Source organism: Mirounga leonina, unplaced genomic scaffold (assembly GCF_011800145.1).
Source record: "Mirounga leonina isolate KUSES-001 unplaced genomic scaffold, KU_Mleo_1.0 Mir_82, whole genome shotgun sequence".
In the NCBI taxonomy this organism is placed as follows: Eukaryota; Metazoa; Chordata; class Mammalia; order Carnivora; family Phocidae; genus Mirounga; species Mirounga leonina.
Genome location: NW_023270825.1, coordinates 56,490,724 through 56,501,378, shown reverse-complemented (window position 1 = coordinate 56,501,378; position 10,655 = coordinate 56,490,724). Strand labels below are relative to the sequence as shown.

At 36.8% G+C, this 10,655-nt stretch overlaps 1 long non-coding RNA gene across 1 annotated transcript in view; it reads left to right on the top strand.

Annotated features, from left to right (window-relative positions):
• Positions 1-647: 647 nt before the first annotated feature.
• Positions 648-10,655, top strand: part of LOC118002648 — a 207,203-nt gene continuing 197,195 nt past the window's right edge. Inside the window, exons 1-2 of the long non-coding RNA XR_004677079.1 lie at positions 648-1,210; positions 10,108-10,253. This is a non-coding gene — a long non-coding RNA (uncharacterized LOC118002648). The remainder of the gene's footprint in view (positions 1,211-10,107; positions 10,254-10,655) is intronic.

Genomic DNA, 10,655 nt, shown 5'->3' with positions numbered 1-10,655 from the left:
CTTTTTTTTTTTTCAGGCCTCACGCATAACTGGGACAACATGGTCCCAATGAACTATAAGAGAGGATAGAAAGCAAATATGTCACCTTGTCAGCCTCTGTAGTAAAAGTGAGAAAATGGAATGTGGACAAAACTGACAAAGCCTTTCCCTGCAGGAATCCAGACTAAGAGCAATAACAGTGAAAGGAATGGAGAAATCTGTCCAAGAACTACCCCCACCACTCCACATAAAAGCACACATCTCAGAAAGATTTGGAGTTCCCCCAATACATATTTTAAGGAAATAAGATAATTCCAGTCTTTATCAAAGTATTCTAAAATATAATTAATGGAAAAGCTGCAGTTTATTTTATAAAATGTTACAGAATAGAAAATTGCATGTGATATAATTTATGAATATAGACAATGCATTTAAAATATTTTTAATAGAATTAAAATAGAATGTAGCCATATATTAAAGAAATACTATGATGAGATCACATAGCGTTCAGTATAATTGTGTAGTGTGATTCAATATTAGATTTTTTTTAAAGGTTTTATTTATTAGAGAACATACAGGAATGGGAGGAACAGAGGAAGAGGGAGAGAGAATCCCAAGCGGAATCCATGCTGAGCATGGAGTCCAACTGAGGGCTTGATCTCATGACTTTGAGATCATGACCTGAGCTGAAACCAAGAGTTGGATGCTTAACCAACTCTAGCACCCAGGCACCCTTCAATATTAGATTTCTATAAAAAACTTTCTAAGGGCTGCAAGTTGCACTTGAATAAATGTGGAGAATGTAAATGCCTAGAATAAACTTACACTTCTTTTGATATGGTTTTAAATACTCCTTTATGTAGCAATACTTAAGGAAAAGCAAACATTTGCTGAGCATTTTCTTTGTACTAGAGACTTCATACGTATAATATTCAGTACTCTTAAAAACTCAAGATTGGCATTATCATGTCTCCTTTTTTACATATGGGGAAACTAATGCTTAGAGAGTTTAATTAGCTTTACCTTAAGTAACATTTGTCAGATCTTGAATTAGATTTTGCCCTCTTTAGAAGTTAAGAAGTTATTAATGTTTCACAGGTGCTGACTGAAGGTATGAGACTCCTGGGTCAGAGACCAAATACCTTATTACTCATACTCATGGCACATGAGCATGGTTGTATGGTTGCTCTTCTACTCAAGTTCCATGGGAGCGATGAGCTACACATAACAGGTTTGTGTTGCAGTTGAGGAATACTGAGCTTGGGGAATCCACTGTGTTTATACCAAGAGTAAGCTAGTTTGTCCTTTGTTAGAGCTGGGGAGAGAAGACATTACATCTGCTTTTGAGCAACCGGGTGCATAATAACCCTGAGTAATGGATTGGGTAGTGTGGTCTGGGCCTTGCAGTCTTGGCATACCCAGCAAGATATGCCAACAACCAAGAGGTCTAAGGATGACCATCTCTCCCGATAACATTCACCTCTAAGTTCACTCACCTCAACTCTTACCAATCTTAAATCTTTCACTAATATCTCATGCTTATGAGGAAAATGATTTTTCTCTAAAAATTGATTTTATAAAAATAAAAACCAGTCTTATGTTTTCCTGAATTTATATTCTAATGCTTATCTATATATTGATTTGTAAAGTAAGGAGACAATTCAAATATTTAGAAAAAATTTTGAAATTTCCTTGACTTTTCTAGACTGAGTCCAAAAAGGTCATCTAGGATTTATCAATCATGAAGCTGCTCATTTCAAGGAAAACAAAGTATTTTGAAGAAAAGTATAAAAATTCATTTTATACTTTGTGCAATAATGTGCAAGTGCCAAACCAATGGCTATATCACAATATTTCGAAATAAGCGGACATGTGGCTTTGTCTAGATTTAGAGTAATTCACTTTTTAGACAGGCAATATGTCTCTGTTGGTAAGCAATACACTCTTTGACACTTTTCTTAATATCACGTCCAACAAGGTTTTCAGGTAGAAAGTCCTTTCTATGGGTCCAAATCAATTTCTGTAGCTTTTCTAATTAATTTTATTTTTTAAAAAAGGTTCCCTTTTGAAAGAATGTGTCAAATTAGCAATTCAGAGAACTAGTAAAACAAAACAAAAAATGTTGTTGTTTCTGGAAACCCAAACAAAATAGAATTCAGAGGTAAGATCTGCTCATTGGAAGGGTTCTTAGAAACAAAAGTGTTTAAAATGATACTTCTCTCAGCTTTGTGTGAGAAGCAGTAATATCTGTCCTGCTGTTGTGCTTAGAGTCTGTCATAAGACTTATTTTGTCTGCTCAAAGAAGCCACTTTGCTGAGGCAGGAATTTGCTTATCATTTCTATTCTGCAGCTATTATTAGTCCTTTACCTAATCTTCACTTTCTAGTTACTGGCTCTTGATGGCTCGGGTAACAACTCTAATGTAATTTCCGGGTTGCTGTTTGCATTTAATAGGTATTAAATTAAATGTGCAATTGGTCGGCTGGAGATAAAAGTATCCTTGAGCTTTTGGCAAAAAAGCTGAAACATATATTACATTCCAATGGGAGAACCATTAGCTTTAATAACTGGATATGAATTGTTGGCATTTATTATCCTTGTCAGTATGCTAATATTCATTAGATTTTTAATGAGAGGATGGCAATAAAAACATGTCACAGAGTTAAAAATAGTTATTAATTAGGGTATTAAAATGTCCTTATTTATGTAGTTGTGAAGAGGAAAGCTGGTAACTGAAGAAACACTTTGATAGTAAAAACATTTCCTCCATTCCTTTTCCCTCCTGCCTCTTACTAAAATATTACACAAAGAGAAATAGAAAAAAAAAGTAAAAATATAATCACTTAAGAGTGAATATTTAAGACACATCCCTTTGGCAGCTAATATATGGACAGTCCTTGATTTATGATGGGTCAACTTAGGATTTTTCAACTTTACAAAGATGCAAAAGTGATACACATTCAGTAGAAACCATACTTCAAGTTTTGAATTTTAATATTTTCCTGGGTTAGTGATAAGAAGTACAGTACTCTGCTGTGATGTTGGGCAATGGTGGAGAGCTTACAGCTCCCAGTCAGCCGTGAGGCTAAACAACCCATTACAGCCATTGGGTACTCATACAATCATTCTGTTTTGTACTTTCAGTGCAATATTCAATAAATTATATGAGATAGTCAACACTTTATTATAAAATAGGCTTTGTGCTAGCTGAGTTTACTCAATCATAGGCTAATGTAAGTTTAAGTTTTTGTTTTAATTCCAGTTAGCATACAGTGTTATATTAGTTTCAGGGGTACCATATAGTAATTCAACAATTCCACATATCACTTGGTGCTCATCACAACAAGTGCACTCTTTAATCCCCATCACCAGTTTAACCCATTCTCTCACTCACTTCTACTCTAGTACCTATCAGTTCTCTACATTTAAGAGTGTGTTTCTCAGGGTGCCTGGGTGGCTCAGTTGGTTAAGCGTCTGCCTTCGGCTCAGGTCATGATCCCAGGGTCCTGGGATCGAGTCTTGCAGCAGGGAGCCTGCTTCTCCCTCTGCCTCTGCCTATCTCTCTGTCTCTCATGAATTAAAAAAACAAAACAAAACAAAAAAGTTAAAAAAAAAAGTGCGGTTTTTGGTTTTCCTCCTGCCCCCCATGATCATTTGTTTCTTAAATTCCACTTATGAGTGAAATCATGTTACTTGTTTTTCTCTGACTTATTTCGCTCAGCATTATATCCTCTAGCTTCATTCATGTTGTTGCAAATGGCAAGATATCATTCTTTTTTATGACTGAATAATATTCCATCATATATGGATACATATCACCTCCTTTATCCATTCATCAATTGATCGACACAGGCTGCTTCCATATTTTGGCTATTGCAAATAATGTTGCTATAAACATCAGGGTGCATGTATCCCTTTGAATTAGTGTTTTTGTATTCTTTGGGTAAATACCCAGTGGTGTGATTGCTGGATCTTAAGGGTAATTCTATTTTTTAACTTTTTGAGGACCTTCATACTGTTTTCCACAGTAGCTATACCACTTTGCATTCTCACCAGCAGCGCAAGAGGGTTCCTTTCCCTCCACATCTTTGCCAACACTTATTTCTGTGTTGATGATTTTAGCCATCCTAAAGGGTGTGAGGTGATATCTCATTATGGTTTTGATTTGCATTTCTCTGATGATGAGTGTCTTTGGCCCTTTGTATGTCTTCTTTGGAGAAATATCTGTTCATGTCTTCTGCCCATTTTTTAATTGGATTATTCATTTTTTGGGTGTTGAGTTGTATAAATTCTTTATATATTTTGGATGCTAACCCTTTATCAAGTATGTCATTTGCAAATATCTTCTCCCATTCAGTAAGTTGCCCTTTAGTTTTGTTGATTGTTTCTTTTGCTGTGCAGAAACTTTTTATTTTGAGGTAGTCTCAATAGTTTATTTTTGCTTTTATTGCCCTTGCCTCAGGGAACCTACCTAGAAAAAGGTTGCTATGGCTGATGTCAAAGAAGTTGCTACCTGTGTTCTCTTCTAGGATTTTTGTAGTTTCAGGTGTCACATTTAGGTCTTTAATTCATTTTGATTTTATTTTTGTGTATGATGTAAGAAAGTGGTCCAGTTTCATTCTTTTGCATGTTGCTGACCAGTTTTCTCAACACCATTTGTTGAAGAGACTTCCCTTTCCCATTGCATATTCTTTCCTGCTTTGTCAAAGACTGACCGTATAATTGTAGGTTTATTTCTGGATTTTCTATTCTGTGCTGTTGATCTGTGTGTCTATTTTTGGCCAGTACCATACTGCATTGATTACTACAGCTTTGTAGTATAACTTGAAGTCCAAAATTGTGATGCCTCTCCAGCTTTGCTTTTCTTTTTCAAAATTGCTTTTGCTATTCAGGGCCTTTAGTGGTTCTGTATAAATTTTAGAATTTTTTTAGTTCTGTGAAAATGCTGTTGGTATTTTGATAGAGATTGCATTAAACCATAGATTACTTTGGGTAGTATAGACATTTTAATAATATTTGTTCTTCCAATCCATGAGCATGGAATATTTTTCCATTTCTTTGTGTCATCTTCAATTTCTTTCATCAGTGTTTTACAGTTTTCAGAGTACAGATCTTTTTACCTCTTTGGTTAGGCTTATTCCTAGATATCTTATTATTTTTAGTGCAATTATAAATGGGATTTATTTTTCTTAATTTCTTTCTGCTGCTTCATTATTGGTATATAGAAATGCAACAGATTTATGGACATTGATTTTGTATCTCACAACTTTACTGAATTTGAATCAGTTCTAGCAGTTTTCTTGGTGTAGTCTTCAGGATTTTCTATCTATAGTATCAGGTCATCTGCAGATAATGAATGTTATACTTCTTCCTTGCTGAATTAGATGCCTTTTATTTCTTTTTGTTGTCTGATCGGTGAGGCTAGGACTTCCAGTACTATGTTGAATAAAAGTGGTGAGAGTGGACATACTTGTCTCATTTCTGACCTTAGGTGAAAAGTTCCCCGTTTTTTTCCCATTAAGGATGATGTTAGCTGTGGTTTTTTTCATAAATGGCCTCTATTATGTTGAGGTATGTTCCTTCTAAACTTACTTTGTGGAGAGTTTTTATCATGAATGGATGTTGTACTTTGTCAAATGCTTTCTCTGCATCTGTTGAAAGAATCATATGGTTCTTAGCCTTTGTTTTATTAATGTGGTATATAATGTTGATTGATTTGCTATTATCAAAGTATCCTTGCAACCCAGGAATAAATCCCACTTGATCGTGGTGAATATTTTTTTTTATGTATTGCTGGGTTCTGTTTGCTAGCATTTTGTTGAGGATTTTTGCATCTATGTTCATCAGAGATATTGGCCTGCAGTTCTCTTTTTTTATGGTGTCCTTGATTTTGGTATCAGGGTAAGGCTGGCCTCATAGAATGAATTTGGAAGTTTTCCTTCCTTTTCTGTTTTTTTTTTTTTTTTGGAATAGTTTGAGAAGAATAGGTATTAACTCTTCTTTAAATGTTTGGTAAATGGTTATCTTCCACTCTTTCTCAAGTCCAGTGAGTATCTTTATGATAATTTCTTTAAATTCTCTATCATCTATGTTACTTATATCTGTTTCACTTAGATCTCTAGCCACAATCTTGTCCTGTTCTTTCACTTGGGACAAATTCCTCTGTCTTCTTATTTTGTTTAAGTCTCTGTGCCTGCTTCTGGGTATTAGGAAAGTCATCTACTTCTGTCCTTGAGGGTAATGGCCTTTTGAAGAAGAGGTCCCGTAGTGCCCTGCTATGTAGTGTACCCTGTACCCCAGGGTCTAGCACTTCAGGGAATGTCTCTAATGTGTGTTGCATGTACTTTGCTGTTTTGTCCTGGCTGCTTCATCCTTCAGGCTAGTTGCCTGCAGAGGCTCTCTTTGCCTGTTGTGGGCAGTGTTTGGTTCCTGGTCTGAATGTAGAGCTTTTTAACTAGGTGTGCTCTGGTCTGCTCATGAACTGAGACCTGTTACCACTGCCTCCAGAACTGAGGCCCTACAAAACTCCCAAGTTGGGAGACACAGTGTGAGCAGGGGTTTGGGCTGATCTTCTGATGGAGGGGGCTTACTGTGCTGGGACTGAGGCAAGAGTGATTGGCAAGGGCATTTCCACTGGAGTGCACGGGGGCAGGGCTTGGTGTAAGCAAGTTAGGCAGTGCTGGCGCTGCACTTGTTCCCAGAGTAGGCTCTGTGTTTATTCTAAAGAGTGGGGAGGGAAATGGGTTGGCCAGCTCCTTTGTTCCTGAGAGGTGTCTCTGAACACTACCTCTTAAGGAAGTGCTCTGAGAAGAGTGAATAATGTCCTCACTGTGTGCCGTAGGTATTCTTCAGATTGCTATTTCTATACTGTATGTCCTCAGGCTGTTCATCCTGCCCTCTCTCCAGGAGCTTCCCCGAAGCCTCTGGGCTCCCACTGAGCCAAACCCCCTGACCTTTAGAACTCCAGACAAAGCCTGGCTGGTTGCCAGAATTCAGAATTCAACCCCTCTCACTTTCCAAGCCAGTTGCTCTGGGGAGTCATCTTCCTCATGCACTCCCTTCTGTGCTAGTCTATCTTCTGTCTTTCTCTGCTACCGTGGCACCCTTTCCACAGTAGCTGCTATGATCCATTTTTCTCCCAGACCATGTCTCCACACTTCTGTCTTCTTTAATGTGGCCTCTTCTCTACTTTTAGTTGTGGAGTTTGTTCTGTAGTCTTCAGGTCAATTTCTGGGGTATGTAAGATGATTTCATAGTTTTCTAGTTGTATTCGTGGGGTAAGGCAAACTTAGGGTACTCCTATTCTGCTGCCATCTTCCCTACTCCTAATATAAGTTTTCTGAGCATATTTAAGGTAGGCTAGGCTAAGTAAGCTATGACGTTCATAGGTTAGGTGTCTTAAATACATTTTTGAGTTAAGATATTTTCAATTTCTGATGAGTTTATTGTGATATAACCCTATCACAAGTGGAGAAAGATCTGTATATATGATGCCAGACAAATGCAAGTTTTAGCTATGTATAAATAAAACTAATACAGCACTGTATAGTTTTAAATGAGAAGACATGCAGATTGTAAATGCTTCTCTCTTAAAAAACTGTATAGTGTAGTTTTAGGGTATTAAACCATAATAAAGTTGCCAGAATTTAAATCCTGGCTTTGCTACTCACTGGCCATGTTATTTAAAGTCTCTGAATTTTCATTTATCAGTAAAATGGGAATGGCAGTTAAGTGGAATAGTAAAGCATTTAGCATATTCTGTGGCATAAAGTTATCTGTTATTATTTCTAACCAAGTAAACGAAGAATGATGCCATGTTTAAAAGCACAGCTTCATACTCTAGATCTCTTAACTACTTTTGGCAAGTCTGTTCATTGTGGCATATTTTGCTAAAGCCTGTTTGGAACCTGGGTGTCCACACTTCATGCATATCTCTTCAGTGTTCCACATAAATTAAACTCAATGACCTCTATCAAGTGCCATCTTCTGGGGTTTGTGCCAGTTGTATGGGATACAAAGATGAATGAAAAATAGCCTCTGCCCTCAAGGAGACAATTACTAGCATTAGCCAATTCAGTAATTTGGACTTTGTTCAGCCTTTACTGACTAGGTTTGGTTTGCTTAAATGAAAAGTATCTAATTTGTCACTCACTTCTGCCCAACTATAAAATAAATACGTATGTAAGTTACAAACTTTTATATTCCTAGAAATTCCAGTGTCATTTCTTTTTCCCCTATGGCATATTACAAATATGTGTACAAATGTGTACAAATATGTGTACAAATAAAACTAATATGTTCTTATTTTTCACAATAGAATGATGAGTGGGGAACTTTATTTTTTACTAATAGACTTTATTGTTTATTTTTTTATTTTATTTTATTTTTTTAAAGATTTTATTTATTTATTGACAGACAGCGAGAGAGGGAACACAAGCGAGGGGAGTGTGAGAGGGGAAGCGGGCTTCCCGCTGAGCAGGGAGCCCCATGCTGGGCTTGATCCCAGGATCCTGGGATCATGACCTGAGCCGAAGGCAGATGCTTAATGGCTGAGCCACCCAGGCACCCCATAGACTTTATTTTTTAGAGGAGAAAATTTTCTACAGCAAATTGAACAGAAGGTATAGAGATTTTCCAAGTATCTTCTGTCCCTACACATGCATAGCCTCCACCATTATTAATAGCCCCCACCTGAGTGGTACATTTATTACAACCCAAATTGATACAGCATTATCACTCATAGTCCATAGTTTGCTTTAGGGTTCACTCTTGGTGTTGTATATTCTATGGGTTTAGACAAATTTATAATGACATGTATCCGCCATTATAGTATCCTACAGAGTAGTTTCACTGCCCTAAAAATTCTCTGTGCTCTGACTATTATCCATCCCCCCCCTCAATTCCTGAAAATTACTGATCTTTTCACCGTCTCCATAGATTTATTTTTTTCTGGAATGTCATATAGTTGGGATCATACAGGATGTTGCTTTTCACATTGGCCTCTTTCATATGGTAATAGATATTTGCATTTTTTTCATGTCTTTTCATGCCTTGGTAGCTCATTTATTTTAGCTCTGAATAATATTCTGTTTTCTGGATATACCATGGTTTGTTTATCCATTCACCTACTGAAGGATGTCTTTGTTGCTTCCAAGTTTTGGCAGTTATGAATAAAGCTGTTATAATATCCTTGTGCAGGTTGTCTTGTGTGCGTACATTTTTAACTCTTGGGTAAATACCAAGGAACATGATTGTTGGATTGTATGATAAGAGTATGTTTAGTTTTGTAAGAAACCACCAAACTGTCTTCCAAAGTGGCCATACCATTTTGCATTCCCAGGAGCAATGTATGTAAGTTCCTGTTGCTCTATATCCTTGCCATTATTTGTTGATACCAATGTTCTGAATTCTGGCCATCTTAATAAGTTGTGGTGGTATCTCATTTTTATTTGCATTTCCCTATTGACATATGATGTGGAGCATCTTTTTATATGCTTCCTATCTGTACATCTTCTTTGGAGAGGATAAATGGGGAAATTTGGGATGCTTAAGTAGCTATGCCTTTGTTAACAGTTTTAGCCCAAGTTAAGTTTTAGCTATGGTGTACATATAGATTGATAACACAGAATTGCCAGCTGATCACAGACATCAATCCTCAAGCCCACATCTAGAGTCAGACATACCTATGATTAAATCTGGCTCTTCCACTTATGGTTAGACTTTGGACAAATTGTCTAACTTGGTAGCCCTTGGTTTCTGCACCTGTAAAATGGATAATGATACCTCACAAAATGGGTGTGAGAGTTTGGTAAGATTATTATAAGATTATTATAAAATGTGCTTGGCACAGTTCTTGATACATAGTAAGTATTGTGAAGTTCATTCAGAGAAGAAAATTATCTTTTTACCTTTTTATTTTTTAAGGAATGTGACAAGCGGTGTTGATGATTGAAGGGTCCTTCTCAGAAACAATTTGTCTTTAATTCCTCACCCTTCAGACCAATTTAGAGGACATCAACAAAAGTGGCATAATAGTATGAGATATAGAAGTGTTGATTGGAAATGTAACATTGAATGATTGTTTCATGTAGCCCAAAATTTATACCACATGATTTTTAAATTTTATAGGAATATTAACAAATACATTTGAAATCTTGGAAGACCAATGTATGAAATACCTATGGAAGCATATGGTAATGAGTCAAAAGAATGAGAGTAGTTCAATGGATCCTAACACATCTGTATTTATTAAAGAAAAGGAATGACCACACAAGGTAAGATATGTTGATGTTTCTTTCTAAATGCATGGAGAACTTTCTAAATGTTGAAAGTTTTGAATGTGTTGTATCAATAGGGTTGGCTACTTTATTTTTTTTTCTTTTTATTTTAAAGATTTTGTTTATTTGACAGAGAGAGACACAGTGAGAGAGGGAACACAAGCAGGGGGAGTGGGAGAGGGAGAAGCAGGCTTCCTGCTGAGCCGGGAGCCTGATGTGGGGCTCGATCCCAGGACCCTGGGACCATGGCCTGAGCCGAAGGCAGACATTTAACGACTGAGCCACCCAGGCGCGGTAGGATTGGCTACTTTAAAATCTAAACTGATCCCTTCAACATCATCTACAGAGCCCCTCCCTGAATTCTTAGCCATATTAGCTATTTGCCATGGCTCTTCCACA